This window comes from Pseudopodoces humilis, chromosome 3 (genome assembly GCF_049639895.1).
Source record: "Pseudopodoces humilis isolate 2021_Gansu_Grassland_sample_001 chromosome 3, ASM4963989v1, whole genome shotgun sequence".
Taxonomy (NCBI): domain Eukaryota; kingdom Metazoa; phylum Chordata; class Aves; order Passeriformes; family Paridae; genus Pseudopodoces; species Pseudopodoces humilis.
Window position 1 is genome coordinate 106,693,438 of NC_142202.1, and position 16,343 is coordinate 106,709,780.

General features: G+C 40.6%; 1 protein-coding gene across 3 annotated transcripts in view; it reads left to right on the forward strand.

Moving 5' to 3' along the window:
• The window catches only part of KLHL29 (kelch like family member 29), a 391,153-nt gene that overhangs the window by 151,538 nt on the left and 223,272 nt on the right, over positions 1-16,343 (forward strand). The gene's annotated exons all lie outside the window — the stretch shown is intronic.

The window sequence follows — 16,343 nt, forward strand, 5'->3', positions numbered from 1 at the left end:
GAGCAAGCTGAAAATTTTCTGCAGTACCATTATTATATTGATTTTTTTCACACTATAGAAAAACAAGGTCAATGCTACAGAAGGAAACATTAGCCCAAAGTGTGGTTACAAAAATTTGCCATGGCATCTTAAAATTATTTTCATTTGGAAGAAGCCATTCAGATTCTGATCAAAACATTTTTAGTGTTCTCCAGATGCTATCCACTGATAGATGCATTTCAGTCATGCTTTGTCTGGAGATGATTGAAGCAATTTTGGAGCCAAAGCAGTGGTTTCATTTATCATGACCTTTGTTCCTGGGTCTACTTAGAGTCCAACAATTGTCTGGAGCAGATCAGCCCTTTTCCCAGATGTTCAAAACCATTTTGAAGCTTATCAGTGCTAGTAAACCATGTGTTTATTGGGGGAGAGGAGGCAGGAACAGCAAGTTAAGTGCCTTTTGATCATATGCTAGATGTGAACTGTCTTCTAAATTACCTTATTAGACAATTTTCTGATGACTTTCATTAGTAAGAATGTTTTGGCATGAATAGATCAAAAGCAATGAATAGACAAGAATGGAGGTAACAGGAGACTTTTTATTCTGCGAACTCTTAATCAGCTGTGTAATCTCCCATAAAATAAATGTGTAAAAGCACACAGAGTTTTTGCCCCAACTTCTTCTGCTGTGAATCAACTCAGCAGCTCTAACTAAAAATTCAAACTTGCATGTATTAATAACTCTGAAGAGGAGAGAGAAGTTGAGTAAACAGAGATGTAAGGGTATGGTGCTTAGTAAGCTTCCAACTAATAATGTGAAATGGTGTCACAAAAAAAACATCAGGTGCTGGTACACACTCCTATTCACCCTGCCTGTCTGTGTCTCTGCTTCATAAAAGCAGACTTAGACTTGTGGTCAGCAGTGTAACCAGCCAAGGCTTTTCCCTGGTAGGATCCAGCTAATGGCTAGGCATAAAAAATTGAGTCCATGTATATATTGAAGAGATCACAAGTTAGAAAAACAAATGGTCGCTTGGTTTCTTTTAAAAATAAAAAACATAGAAATTAAAATATATAACAATGCTTTAAAAATAAACCAAGCATGTGCTAAGTTGCTTTGAGCTGTGGAGAGATCACAGCCTGCCAACCTTTTGCAGCCATTTTTGTCAGCATGTTTATGGGGTACCAGCTCGTGGGGTGTAGGTGACATCTAGCAGCTGGATTTATTAGTTCTGTTTTGAGAGTGAGATATTTGATCACTGAGTGTCCTTCTGCAGGCTGAACCTCCCCCAACATTTTGGCAAGTCATTAAACTCAGTGGCAAGGGTGTCCCCCACACAAGAGGTGACACAGTGGATAAGGTGTCATGAAGCAAGAAGATTGATAACCTGGTTCTCCTTGTCTTATTGTCCAAGGAGATAAGTACAGCCGCCAGTGCTACCCCAGGCTGAGGTCAGAGGGGACTCTTTCTCCTGTCCAGTTACAGTTTTGACTTTAGCATATCTTCCAGAGCTGGTCTGGCAATCTCGAACCGTAGAGAGCTACCATCTATAGCCCTTCAGACTTACTAGTTATACTCCCAGTTAAAAGTTTGCTTCTTTTTTCTTTTTTTTTTTTTTTTGTAAATCATGGAGTCTGTCCTCAGTCCTTTGGTTCTTGATTCCTTAAGTTTCCTGCTATTGCCCAGTTTCGGTAGCCTCCAAATAACTCCGCATCTTTTGCATCCCCTCTGTTCTTCCTTTGCCGTTGCAAATATGGGTTCTGCAACTTAAACTTAGATACCCAAACCATATGCATCCTTTCAGCATCAGATTCACTGTTCCCTTGCATGAGGATAAAACCGTTCCCTCCCTTTGTTTCCATGTCTGTATAGCCAATAATTGCTCCAGACTTTTTTGCCAAAGCGCTAAATCAATAGTTATTAAAAATACATATACATGTCATTGTCCTCAATTATGAGTTACGAAACAGCCATAGTATTGTCAAAGACTGAAGTGAAGTCTGTTTGACAAGATCTGTCTTCTGGCTACCTGTATTGGCAGATACTGGTCATATTCCCATCCTTCAGCTGAAGGTTAACTGAATCCTAAAGTGACAAATTCAAAATGGAGGAAAAAAGTTCTTTTCTCTCTGATATGTAACTGGACTGTATGATTTGCTGCGTGATGGAATTGTTCAGGGAATTTAAAGATAAATTGTTTTAAGGAACACTAGTCTACCTAATCTGGCTGAACCACGGTCTTTAAAATTATGTAAATGTAAGATTAAAGACTTTGCCATGACTTACGTGATATGAATTGAAAATGCATTGGAAAGGAGAGAAAAAACTGAAACCATCTTCAGGGGGAAGCTTAGGATATGTAAGACTAGCTGTGAGGGGGTTGGGTTTGGTCTATGTTTTCATGCTTCTGGAAGAGCTTTTAACTACTTTCTATGGAGGACTTTTATTACTAATTATTAATGTGTAGGAGAACTTTAGAACTAATTATGCTTTGCAGACCTTTGAAATTTATTCTCAAAGCGTACCTGTAACCTTCTTACCACAGATGCTTTCGTACAAATCACACTTGGTGGATCTGCCACCTTTAAGTGGTTATGGATGTTTGGTCTGAGTTATTTAAACAGAAAAGCTGTTTTATCCCAAGCTTTATTTTTTTGCTGAACAAAATGACAATGAGACTTTGTACTGCTATAACCCATTTCATTGGAGGCTGCCAGAAAATATCAGATAAACTATTTAAACCTCATCAACCTCTAAGAAATAGTTTGATGCTGCACACCCAGTATATTGACAGGGAAAGTGAGGCACTCGGAAACAGTGATTTTTGGGTTTTCTACTCATTTTCTGCTACTATGAGCAATGTTTCAACTCTTTTACTCAATTTGTTTTTTCTAGCCTGATTCTGTACCCATTTGGCCACAGTTGGGCCACAGACTGGCACCCGGAGGCAGCACAGTTCAGAGACATGAGTCCTTTGCTGGAGATACTTCCTCAATCCCTATACCAGTAGTCCATAGGAAAGTGGAAATCTTGCCAATAAACTCTGTGTTTGGATCAGTTTGTCAGACTCTGAGCTCAGCCATATGTGATGATTGAGCTCAGGGCTGGTTCTCTACAATGGTGGGTTTTTTTCTGCAGTGAGGTTATTTATTGGTCAAAGGAAACTATCCAAGAAATCCTTATAAGACTACAGCACTGCGTAAGATATTGGCAACAAAACAGTCTGAAATTCATTTAAGGATGCTGCACAGCATTCCAGCTATGTTTTCTGTTCATCTCAGCAGCACCTTCATTCTTTGTTGCTTTTCCGAATTACTTTGCGAGTTACTTGTACAATTTTCTCCATCACAGCTTCAATTTAGAAGTGTTGTCATGGGCTGTAATTTGAAATTTTATTACCAAGAGATTTTTTGGTTATAGAACATTTACTTTTATTATCTCTATATTATTTTTAAATGCCTGAAAAGATTGATACATCAACAGAATCTGTGCACCACCAGGCGAGATCTAATTTTTTTTTAACCTTAATTTTAAAAACCCTTTGTTTGGAACATAAATTGATTCTTCAGCCCCCCAACACTTAATGATTTGTTATTCTCAAGGTTAAACCTATGATAAATTTTATAAAAACACCAGTCTTTAGTTTTTGTAAGATTTTCTCTAGTTGAGCTCAGGGATAGCTGTGCAGTTTTAAGTCTTTAAATAGTGTAACTGAGGCGTGATTGTGGCCTCCTGTTCTCACAGTACTCCTTTAGCATTTAAGACTTGTGTGTTTTTGCTACCAGAGTTTATCCCACTGTGGTTAGCCACGGTTATTGATGTGGGAGGGAAGACAGTGATGATCAAATGTTTGTTAACCTCTCTGGAAAGTCAGGCAAGGATTGCAGGCGAAGTAGCCACTGCTGACTTTATGCATCACTGCAACTAAATAGCATTAAAAAGCAAGTGGGGAGGGAAGAAAATTCTTACAGTGAAGGAAAAACAAGTCAGTGTGGCTGAGGAATGCACTGTAAAAAGGAATAAAGGGAAACAGCACAGAAGTAAAATGTTATATTTTTCTTTCCTTCATGTGCCAAAAAAATGTAGTTCCCTGAACAGCAGCCTGTCAGATGCTGATGATTTGCTGCAGGTTGCAGGATTTGTGTTGTCTGTTCTCCTTCACTCGCTTAGGAGGTGGTGATTTGCGAAGTTGGTGTACGGCTTCCACAAATATTTAAAATATTGATTAAGCAGAGGAAGAATAAACACGAATTGTTTTTCAAGTTACGCCTTATGTTGTACATGACTAATTACATACAACAATTTGCTCTGCTACGGTAACTGAAATTTATGTACTCTTTTTATTATAAAACATAAGATGCTTGCATAAAGAGAGAGATTATAAATATTGGAATACAACAGTTGCTAGAAAACAGTCAAAATATGCGGTGATGAAATATATGGGATATGCTCTTCCAGCTTCTCTGTGACAGTGTTCTTCCACTCCCCTAGGGTTTGTACTGAGAGCTGGCATATTTTTGTCACCATTTCAAACAGTATCCTGGTGATTATTCGATCTGGACATGACATAGCAGTCTGGCCCAAGTGCAGTCCAGTGGCAAAAGCCGTGTTAAAGATCCTCCTTTTCTTTCGGCAAATTACTGTGATGGTACACAAGGCTTCAGTTGCTGGATTTCAAATTGCAACAGTGATTTTTTTTCTTCCAGAAATACATTTTTACCTCTGGATACATTTTTACCCCTGGATACATTTTTAAAATAGAGTCATATCTAGTTTCATTGGTAAATGAGATGCAAGCCTGTTCCCACCTAAGCAGAGACTTCTGATGCACATGAAGCTCTGATTATGGCAGACGATGACATAAATGCTTAGGAAATCAGAGCAATGCCCGGAGTACATAACATTGATGGTTTGTAACAGAACAAAAGGGCAGGTTTACCCTGGCACCCAAATCACATTCTCCTGGTTCTTTAGGCTTGAAAATTCACTAAGCTTTGCAAAATTTACATTTTGGGCTGACACACAATTTAACTGGATTGCAGCTTCCAGGCTGAGCCTTTTGTGAGTAGTCTGCAAGCAAGGATAGACAGAGTGAATTACGTTGGCCATGGTGTGCCATCTCACCAGACCAGCTAGGCTGAAACCAGCAGGGTGCAACAAAAAAATACCATTTTAGTATCATATTTGTATCCTCAAATCGGAGAGTTACTTTAAGAGTTGCATTTGAGGAATTGAGCTTGTATAAGGCATGAGAGGAGGAAACAAATAGATTTGTTCATTGACTCTCAGGACACATTTTTCTTTCCTCTAAATACAAATTGACAAAAAATGGCTGAGTATTGAACAGAGCAATGACTTCTGCTGAAGTAATCGCATTATGCTACTACAAAAAAGTTACAACTCCTGGGAAATACTCGTACTACCAGGGCAGCAGAGAGCAAAGAGAGATTGGTGATGCTTTCCAAAACTGATGTGATGAAGGCATTGAAGCAGAGGAACCAATTCTTCCCTTTGAAGGAGGTGGAGATGTCTTAGGTGTTTTCCAGACTCCTCTCTAAAAGGCTCTTCCTAATGATCTGTGTCCCTAGGGAGGGCTTAGGCTGTGCTGATGATCTGCCACTTCCTCTTACCATCTCATTTCAGTATTTTTTTCTCAGATGCATCTGTACATATTTTTAATAGTGTAGAAATTGGAACTTAAAAAATGTGAGTTTAATTTGTCAACTTTTGCAGATACTTTATTGGACCAAAATCGGTTGGAAAGCCCTGGCATGCTCATTAATCTGTAAAGTAATAAAAAGCTGCTTGGATTTTTTTTGCTTGCAGTGTGTTTATCATCTGTTGAAAGAGCTAAGAGGTCTGGCCAGTTTCTAGGCCCAGTTCCATTTGAAGATGAAAGGCAGCATTTTTGAAGCACTAATTGACATCGCCAAATACTTACAAGGTCACAAACATGACAGCTTTGGATAAAGAAAAAGGAGTATTTCTGGGCTTTGGCACTTTGAATAAAAAAATCTCTTGACTTCCAAAAGGAATAAATATCAATCATAAAACCTAAATAAAATTTGTGTTGGCCAGGATTTAAGTGCTTGATTCTTTGAAATTATTTAGAGTTATTTTTATTTTCTTATTTCTTTCTCAGCATTACATCATTTTCACATTTATTAGTTGCAGATTATCCATCCAAATAAAGCAAAATATATACTTCTGTCATTCAGGAGTCATGGGTGTTTCATTATAAAATTTGTCCCAGGCTCCTGTCAGGCTAAAAAAGCCTGGGAGCTGCCTTGCCTATGATTTGATGTGGGTTACTAGAGGGTTTATTTCTAAGGAGCAGTACTTCTGAAGGAGGGCAGGTTCTCTGAGTCATAGGTGCATATAATCCTGTGGTTGGTTGCTGTCATTTAGGAACATAATGCCATTGTCACCATCAAACACAGCCACTAAAATAATTTTACAAGGGATCACTTGGTGGTTTTCTATTATTTTTGCTGTCAATGCTTAATAGATAGGGCCTAGAAATTATTTTCAAGAATGCTGATCCTTTCTCAGCAAGGTAATTTCTGATTTTGGTGTTGCATGAAGAGGGTAATGTCAGAGAAATCATTGAGGGAAGGGATGGCTTGATTGTGGTATGAAGGAACCTGATGCAAACAGTTTGTTAGAGAGCTGCTGTACTGCTTGGGTGGGATGTCTGCATACTGTAATTTTTATTATAACAGGAAAACAATGGTAATTTCTAAAAAACAGTTTTAATGCTGTCTTAGTTTAGGGCAAATTAGGAAGGAAAACTCTAAATGGGGATTTCCCCAGGGAAATGCCCCTCCCCACCAACTGGTCCGGGGAAAAAAAAAAAAAAAAAAAAAAAAAAATTCATTGGAGAGAAGTGGAAAAAGCTGTTTATTTAATAGAAATTGAGTAATATTAAATAATAAAACCTCTTGCTGTTCGATGGGATGGCAAATCTAGGAAGAAAAAGTCCTTTTCATGTGGTGTAGCTCGGCTTGCTCAGGTTCTTATCAGTCCCTCCGGCGCTGGAAAGTGCCGAGGCCCAGGCCCCGGTGGGCCACAGGCGTGAGCTCCCGGGGTTTGGCTGGGTGTTCAGTCCAGAGCAGGCTTGCACAGATCCAAGAAAATTGGGAAAAAAAACCAAAAAAACAAAGGTCCAGGGAACTCCTCTGCCTCAGCTAGCTAGAACTAACTAAAAACCAGAGAGAAGCTCTGTCCCGCTGTCTGTCCGTGCTGCAGACACCACAGTCCAGGAGCGGGATGTGTGGGAGTGATGTTTTTCCTTAACACAAACTGCGCGCTTCTTCTTCCCCCTCTCTTGCTCTCAAAGCCAGTCTTAAAGGTGCAGAACTTAATATATAACATAAACCAGACGATTGGGGATACCAGTATCATAAAGTCACCCCAGGACAAATGCATAGCAGAAGGGAAATGCATTATATGACAAATGTAATATTTTCTTGATGGCATCGGTTTCCTCAACTTGCAACACAAATTAACCAAATAAATAAGAAAGAAAGAAAAAGAAGGGAGGAAAGCTTAACTTCTTACGATTTCCATGGGCCTTTGAGTTCCTGCTTAATACAACACTTGTCTCTGAAAGTGATAGACAAAAAAAAAAAATTATCCCTGAGAGTGATAAACAGGACATTTATCTCTGCACTCTGGCTCTTTGAACTGGGAATGCTGCACCTTCAAACACTGGACACAGGCTCTGGACATGGTGGGAAGCTCTTATCAGCCAGGGCTGACACCCAGATTGACCTTAAAGCATCACCACTGCCCTGTCTACAGTCCTGAAAATCCTCTTGAAAAAATGCCCAGGCCTTGAAGAGGAGCATGAGGATCTCGTGTGTCTGTGGCCTGAAGTGTGGGCAGGCTGGGCTGCTGTGAGTGAGGGAGTGCAGTGCCAGGAGTCCTGTCACAGCAGTGATGCTCCATCCCATCCCCACAGGGCTCATGAGGTGCAGACATCTCCTGCAGAAATGGAAATACATCGACTCACTTCCTTGGGAGTGGGCAAAACAGAGGTTCATTGTCAATGCCTGTGAGAGCGCCGTAAAGGAGACCATGGAAGGAATTCCTCACAGAGTTTTTCCTGGCTCTAGTTTCACTCTGTAGAAGCAGCTCTCATGAAGATTTATAATTTCACATTACTTTTAAAAGAAGCTTGTGTGAAGGGATAAGCAAGTTATTTTGTTGGGCTTTCTCTCTGATTTTGAGGCATTACTGAATGTTCCAAGTGATGGTTAGCCGCTGTAACACTCTGTTCTTGGATGAAGAGGGTACTTTTAAGGAAACAAAATGCACGTTTACTTTGGTTTGGAGAAACCAGCTGTCCCAAATTCTCCTGAAAGTTGGTCTGCCTCTGCTGGTTTTGGTTGTTCTCTGCTCCTGTCATGCTGAAACATATGTGGTTGTTACCCACTACAATTTAGCATGACCAAACTGGTTCACTTTGGAAAACAAAGCTTATAGAAGTTCTGCAGAAAAATAAATCCCGTCTATGAACTTGTGTTCGTGTGTAAAATGGTATGCACCCACTGTATAAATAATTAATAATAACTAGTAATAAATTCTTCATATCATAGCATTATTTCTTATTGTTTATGATCCCAGTTTTTTTATGGTAATCCTGAAACAAAGCACTGAGAAGTATATGAATAATATTTTTTACTACTAAGTTGTTGCATAAACATGTCCAGAAGAAGCAGCTTTCTTGGCTGTGTAATTTGAATGTTTAAGATTATATACTGCTTATATTATAATATTATATATAATTAAAGTTATCCTTTAATTCCAAAGTGTTATACGAAGCCCATACGAAAACCACTGAAGTAGCACATCAAGTGAAACATTTTTCAGCTGGAAAGTGAAATACAAGAATCACTGAGGTTGGAAGGGGCCTCTGCAGGTTGTCTGGTCCAGCCCCCTTGGCCCAGCTGCTCACGACTATGTTCAGAGGACCTTGAGTATCTCCAAGGAAGGAGACTCCAGTGTTCTGTGGGCCACCTGTGTCAGTACCCTGTCATCCTCTTAGTAAAACAGTGCTTCTTGCTGTTCATAAAATCACAGGAACATTTTGGTTGGGAAAGATGTTTTAGATCATTTAATGCAACCAGTAGCCAAACACTGCCCAGGCACCACTAAACCATGTCCCCAGGTGCCACATGTACTCATATTTTAACACCTTTAGGGGTGGTGACTCAACCACTTCTCTGGGCAGGCTGTTCTCAATGCTTGATAATCTTTCCAGTTTAGAAATGTTTCCCAATGTCCTATCTAAAACTCCCCTGCTGTAGCTTTCCTCTTGTTCTGTTCCTTGTTACGTGGGAGAAGACACTGATCCCCACCTTGCTACCAACTACCAGCTCCTCCTGTTTGTTGCACATTAGTGCAGATGCAGGGTGCAAAACTAAGCAAAGTCCCAATACAGCTGCAGAATCTCTGTAGGAAACCCTGCAAACTCAGCTGCACATGACCAGGAATAACCTGACCTAACATCAAAATGTGCTTTGTTTTGAGCAGGAGAGAGCCAAATGATGTGCAGAAGTCCCTTCCAACCAAAAGCATTCTGTAATATCCTGACAAAATCCTAGAATTGAATCAACTCTTCAGTATATTTCCCAAGGCTGAGGTTTTGACAGTTTGCTTTAAAACAATACCCAGAATCCTCATCAGCCAATAAATACCAGAACTTTGGATTTATTTTAGGTCTTCTGAGCCTAACTCCTATCTTGGCATAGTCATCACAGTTTTGCTTTTGAACAGCTTGTTTCCTTTAGAATTTTTGCTTCATGCTGGGATGGAGTAAAACTGAATAATTTATCTTCCTTTTCCTCAAAAGCTGAGCAATAGTTATACCCCACATGGATTTGAGACATTATTATCTTTCTAAGCTTCCATTAATTATCTTTATCATCCCTGCTTTTAAAGGTCTAGCATTTATCTTTGCAAGGTTCTTCAAGCTGGATTATAGAGGAAAATTTGAGTGTATTAATTCCATTCTTGCTTATGAAGTTGTAAACTCCATTTCATAAACATTTTTTTCTACTGCTCGCAATAATCGTATTTATAGTTTTCCTGTGACCAAAGTGTCTGACGTGTAGAATTGATGCCTTTTAGGGTCATCATGCATGTGAATAATTATCTCAGATGCACTGCTTTGATTAAAACAGCCCTGTACAGGTTTTGAAGATATGAATCACATATGCTTTGTTTGCAAAGCTGCCATTCACCTTGTTTTCTCAGCCTGCTTAGAAATACAAACTGCTGTACAATAAAGTTTAGCTCAGGAGCAGTGCAGGATAATGTTGTTTCAAGTTTTCTTACATGTCATTTCAGCTATGATTTGTACAGCTGTTACAAATTTTATGATAAATCCATCTTCATAGAATCATAGAATGGTTTGGGTCAGAAGGGACCCTTACGTTCCAACCCCCCTGCCATGGGTAGGAACACCTCCCAGTAGAAGATGTTCCTCTGAGCTCCATCCAACCTGACCTTGAACATTTCCAGGGGTGGGGCAGCCATGGCTTCCCTGGGCAACCTGGTCCAGTGCCTCACCACCCTTACAGTAATGAATTTCCTCCTAATCCCTAATCTAAACCTACTCTTTATAAGTTTGAAGCCAATCCCCCTTGTCCTGTCCTGGCATGCTTTTGTAAAATAGTCTCCCTCCATCTTTCTTGTCAGCTCTCTTCAGGTACTGGAAGGCTACAATTAAGTAATACCACAGCCTTTTCTTCCCCAGGCTGAGCAATCACACTTCTCTTAGTGCTCATTTCCATTTTCATGTTAGGTAGATAATGCCCAAGTTTTTCTGTGAGTTGCCGGTGGTTGCTTTGCAAAGGGACAGGACAGTCCAAGTCTGGTGTCAATATTCTCTAGAGACTGGGGGATGCTCTTGGATGCAGTACACCAAGTGGGCTGACAGAGGACCCTCCTAAAATAACCAGAAGTCAAAGAGTAGAGAAAGACACCTCCAAATTTACCCAGACAAGACCCCAATTTACCATTTTACTTTGTGTTCCTCTTGAGTTCCCTGTGAACTATGTTATTCTTCAGGTTGTGCTAAGAGGTTGTCCTGTAAAGTAGCACAGTGGAGTCTTCTCAGGAGTGGAAATGGAAAGAGAAAAGACAATGCACACAAAAATCAGCAAAGGAATTTCTGGTTATAAAGAAAGAAAAAATGGCTTACACTGAGTGTAGCCAAATGCTGGCACAGGTGCACAGAGTTGTTGCTGCATACCCTGGAGCTACCCAAAATTCAAGTCGTCAAAGCCCCAAGCAATTCAGTGTTGTCACTGCCCTGTCTGAGAAGGCATTATACTTGGTCACTTTCCAGAGCCCCTTCCCATGAAACCAGGCTGGTTATTTTCTGGTGGTGAAAGCCTGCAAAGAGCTGTGGAGTCTTGGAGAAAAGTCAGTCTAGACTCTCCTAAAAGGTTTCCTTGAGAGAACAGAGAGGTGGCACCTGCCACACGGAGGTGGTTATGGAAGTCACCTTGACCATGGCTCTAAGTGTGCAAAAGATGTCTTGCTTACCTCACCTTCTGAGCTGTTGGTAAGGGAGTAAATTTGCTCTGCAGCAAAGACCTTTTGTATTATTCTTTTGTTATGGATCAAAGAAAGTGGTTCAAAACCAGAGAGAGGTAAGGCAGTCACAGCAGTTGTTGAGCAGTGTGCTTTTTGCATCCAGCTCTTTGAACTAGGACACAAAGCAAAGCTTAGGCAATGCAGCAAAGTTTGTGGACCAATTAATTTCATTCATTTATCTTTTCACCTTTCTACTTCAGTCTCAACATCTTTCTCCTCCTGTCCCATTTTCAGTCAGACACTTGATTTAAACTCTTTAGACACTTCCCACAGCATTCCCAACTATACTGGAAGCACCATCACTTGTTGGCAACTGCCACTGAATTATGGTAAGAAATTAAACACCCTGGGCGCTTATCACAACTATTTTGACCCTCTGTTGTTTTGGCAAATGGAAAGCCTCGGTGGAAACAAGGCTGTCTGGAAAATGAAGGGAAAAAAAACCCAAAAAAACCCTAAGAATAAGGAAGGGAATCATGACACTGCTTAAAGATATAAATTTGGTTGGGTACTCTTTTTTTGTCTGTGTTCCAGCCAGCTCTGCTCACAGTACAACTGTGTTTGGCGAGGTCTCCCCGAGCAGATCAAGCAGTGCCAGGGCACAAGCCCAAGAGCTGGAACTTGACCATCTATACCATTAAATTGTTAGCACAGGCTCTGCCTTGCGCTCAGCCTGGACCAGCTAGTGCTGTCATAAACAATTCCCAGGCATGGCCTAGGGATTAGAAAGAGCCAGCAGCCATTCCCAACTGGCAGTTTGGATATAGCCACCTTGTTTTGGAGGGTAAAAGTGTATAATCCTGTGAACGTGGCCAGGCCGTATAATTTGGCCTTAGAGCTGTGTAACAGGTCCTGGCTCTGTTTTGTTTTCTTGTTATTGGGACGATTTTGTGTTTGAGGCAAGTGTAATTGGTTTCACTTGACTCCACAGTTTCATACTTGACTGTGTTGTATCTGAACAATAAGGAGCACAAGCACATCTCCACTTTGTCTCTGCTTTAGGCCAGTGTACCTGTGCACTGAGATGGTGTGGTCTGACCCTATTGAAAATTGTCACAGCAACTTGAATAGTTTGTGAACTCACTTTTCCATTAAAAATAGAAATGCATAGTCTAAGGGAATCTAGAAATGTATCTTCTATGTAGTTGTGTCAGCTGGTTTTCAGAAATCTTTGTCAAGTTTTGCACATGGGCCACTAGATTGTGTTAGATATTGGACAGATGTTAACATACATCTGGTATGAGAGATCATGACAGCCATTGAGTGTTGAAGTAGAAACACCTCTCACTATCTGCAAAGTAGGTTTTTCATTTAGTAGCCTGTCTCTTTTCTTCTTTCTTTTCTCACCACAGCAATGAGTAGAAAATAATACTGCTTTCTAGCACTGAAAGCCCAATAAACCTATGCTAGCTGCCAGGACTGGGGAAATTCCAGAAGAGTGGTTATATCCTTTTGTCCTGCCCTGTTTTCATCCTCATGCTTCCATTTCCAGCTGCCTGAGGTACGGTTATGTATGCATCTTTATTTCTTTCAAGATGAATTATGAATACCTTTTATTAATGGAAGTTGCCTGATTCCATGAGCAGAGAGCTCCAGACCGCCTTCCTGGCACATCTTACTAACAGTGCAATGAGACCTGAGGTTTTGGTTCAGTTTCAGCATTTTAGTCATCATATGAAACAAAATTAGTGTTCCCACATGTGGCTCTTTCAGACCACACACTCCTTCTAGCACAGCCACAGCATGGGCAAACAAAATTAAGGCAGCACTGTTAGTATGTGTGTCTTCTTGTGGGGAGGATTTGGCCTTGACTGTCCATCAGTGCTGACAAATTTGAAGACTTTTCAGTGCCAGATATTTTATCTGAAGCATTTCTCATAGGAAATGTCTACTGGTCCATTTGTGATGGCATCTGGATAGAAATCCACTACCATATGTTATATTTGGGATAATTCCCTTCAGGAGAAGCTAGAGAAATAAAGCTTGACACACCTCACCTTTGGTGTTAGATTTTGAAGACCTCAGGGGGACTCACTTTCTTCATCCAATCAACCATAAAATCTGCCGAATCTATCATACCTTTGTAGAAGAACAGTTCATGAGTCTGTTTGATGAAGAGCTTAGGGGTTAATAGTGGGGTGTTTTGCCAGTCAGGTTCAGTCAAATGTAACAATATTAGCCCGGGGTAGTTGTTCAGGACTGTTGGAAATGAGCTTCTTTTTCTCAGCACCTTTCCCTTTGTGTTTCTGCTTCATTGTGCTCAGCGCCCTGGCTGTTTGCTTTTCCTTTGGAGGTGAGTGTTCCTGGACAGAATGAAAGGACAGAGGTGCACGACGTGCAAATGTGCATTCCACTACTGAAACCTTTTACAGGAGCTGCACTGCTTGGAGAGAGGAAAAAAAGGAAGAAATGCAGTTGCAAGAAGCAAATCTAAATAAGCTCCCACTCCACCTTTTTCAATTTACTGGAGGAAATATCTTTCTTCATATCATTTGACTTCCTGATTGTTAGATCAAATTGAGCCAGTTGGAATGAGCCTCGGTGATCAGCACACAAGACCTGAAAACCTCTGTTTGTCTGCTCTCTGGTCTTTGTGCAATTGGTTTGCTTAAATTTGCTGTAATAACCTTTCAAGAGTTGTGTACGCATTTTTCACTGAGGACCCTGCTGTGCATTGTGATTATGTTATCTGTTGCCTCTCTGAATGTTTAACACGTTTAAAGTGTTGTGTTGTGGGAGTTGGTTTTGGGGGAAGTTTTTGTCTAGGTCCGTCCTGTGTCCCCCGTTTTCTCCAAGCTTTTACTTGCAAAGTGCAAGGTTATGTTGCTTATTATGTATTGCTGTCTGTATGTCAGGCATTATTTTTTTTCCCTCCTTCCCTTTTCCTTTTCAAAGTATCTGCTTAGTAAAGTATAGAGTATGCATGCTGGGTAGCTCTGATAATTGGGCAATCTGAATTCGGGCATGGATGTTGGATGGTGAGTCGTGGGATGGAGGCTGGTTGTGTTGGAAGGCCATGTACTCTGTTTATGGGTAGGACAGAGTGGAAATGCCCTTTCTCTGAGTGCCTCTCCCCAGCGAGCCGAGGGGAGCGCGTTGAACAGGAATGCGGCTGCCTGGCCTTGTCCCCCTCTTTCTCAGGGAAAGCAGCAGATGCTGACAGTGAGCATAGTGAACTGCAAATGGGTAAAATAATGAGCTGAAGTGATAGCTTAATGGAATTATTAATGGGATTTGTGTTCAAATAGTGAATGAGGATTGATTTTTATTAACATAGGTTTTACACATGTAAACTTATGCAAAAGATTATACCCCACTCATTTCCTCTTCTCTGGCGAGTGTTTATAGAGCATGTGGTGTGCTTCAAACTTCTTTAAATATTCTTTCTCTCACTTTATCTACCAGTGCTTCTCAATGTGTAAGTATGTCTTCATCTAAATCTGCATAATAAACCCGGAGATTTAACTGAACAACGAGGAGACCTTGGAATGAAAGCAGAAGTAGGTGTTCAGTGGGAGTTTGCTGTTTGCTTGTTCATTCTCACCAGAATAAAAGACAGGAACATGATGGAAACTCAAAATGCTGAAGTGCAGCTCTCCGCAGAATGCGAGACCTCTGCTAGAGGGGGCTGTATTACCTACAGGGTGGTAGTGAAGATGTCATAATTAGGAGCTGACATTTAAAGAAATATCAGAAGGATTCAAACAACCCCCTACTCAGCTTCCAACAATGTATCTTTTCGTGTCCCAGTCCTGCCATCTCTTTTCCCAAGGACTCCAGTTTTGATTACCTTTTTGTTTGTTTTTCTGATAAATGCTTTGTTTATCCCCTGTGTCTGGCATGTGCTTCTAGAGATTGTTTGTAAGCCCCTCGCCCTCTTTGTATGAGGATTTCTCCTAAAGAACTGTTTACCCCCATGATGCTGGCAAAGACTAATCCTCTGATTATGGCTGGATTGTGAGTATTTCTGAATGCATCTGTATTTAGGAGCAGACTTTGCCAAATACTTGTTTGGGAGTGTGTGTGCAGAAACACATATGGTTCTACTCAACATTGTTACCTGTCATCTACTTGCTTGCTTCTTGTGTTATTTTCATCACATGTCAATCTCTTGTGTTTTTTTGATGTGAGCCCTGCAGGGCAGGGACCAGACCATTCCTGGCATTTGAGAAAGTCTTTGTTTCATTTAATAGATTTTTATTGCTACGTGTCTTCTAAAAATCAAAGAAAAATGCTTTGTTGCCTTTCTGCCCCGGTACCGCAAGGTCTGTGCAAAATTCAGTGGTGACCATTTAAAAAAATGCTTTTTCCCAAAGAAGCTGCCATGTTTCACTGGTCTTGTGGTAATGATAAAGCATGTTTTATGCTGCTAATGCTAAATCAGTTCATAAAAGGTAAAAACAGTCATGGTAGGTGAGACTGTGCATTCATACAGCTCAATACTCTGCCTCCAGTGGGATTGATATTGCAGGTACACTGGATGCATCCTTCCCCAGAATGTACTGCCCACAGCTGCACCTTGGGGATTTTGTTTACCACATGTATCTTTGTCTTTCTGACACATGATGAAACATGAAGCATAGGCTTGCCTGCAAGCAGGCAGGTAGCCCCATTGAATTCAGGATGGCTATCCTCATCCCTACTGTTTAGTATGGGTTTAGTCATTTAGATGGATTGCTGTTTCTTAGGGAGAGATATCCATGGTAGGTTCTTCCTGTGAGCAAAATAAAAAGATCTGAAGTGTGCTTGAATCTGC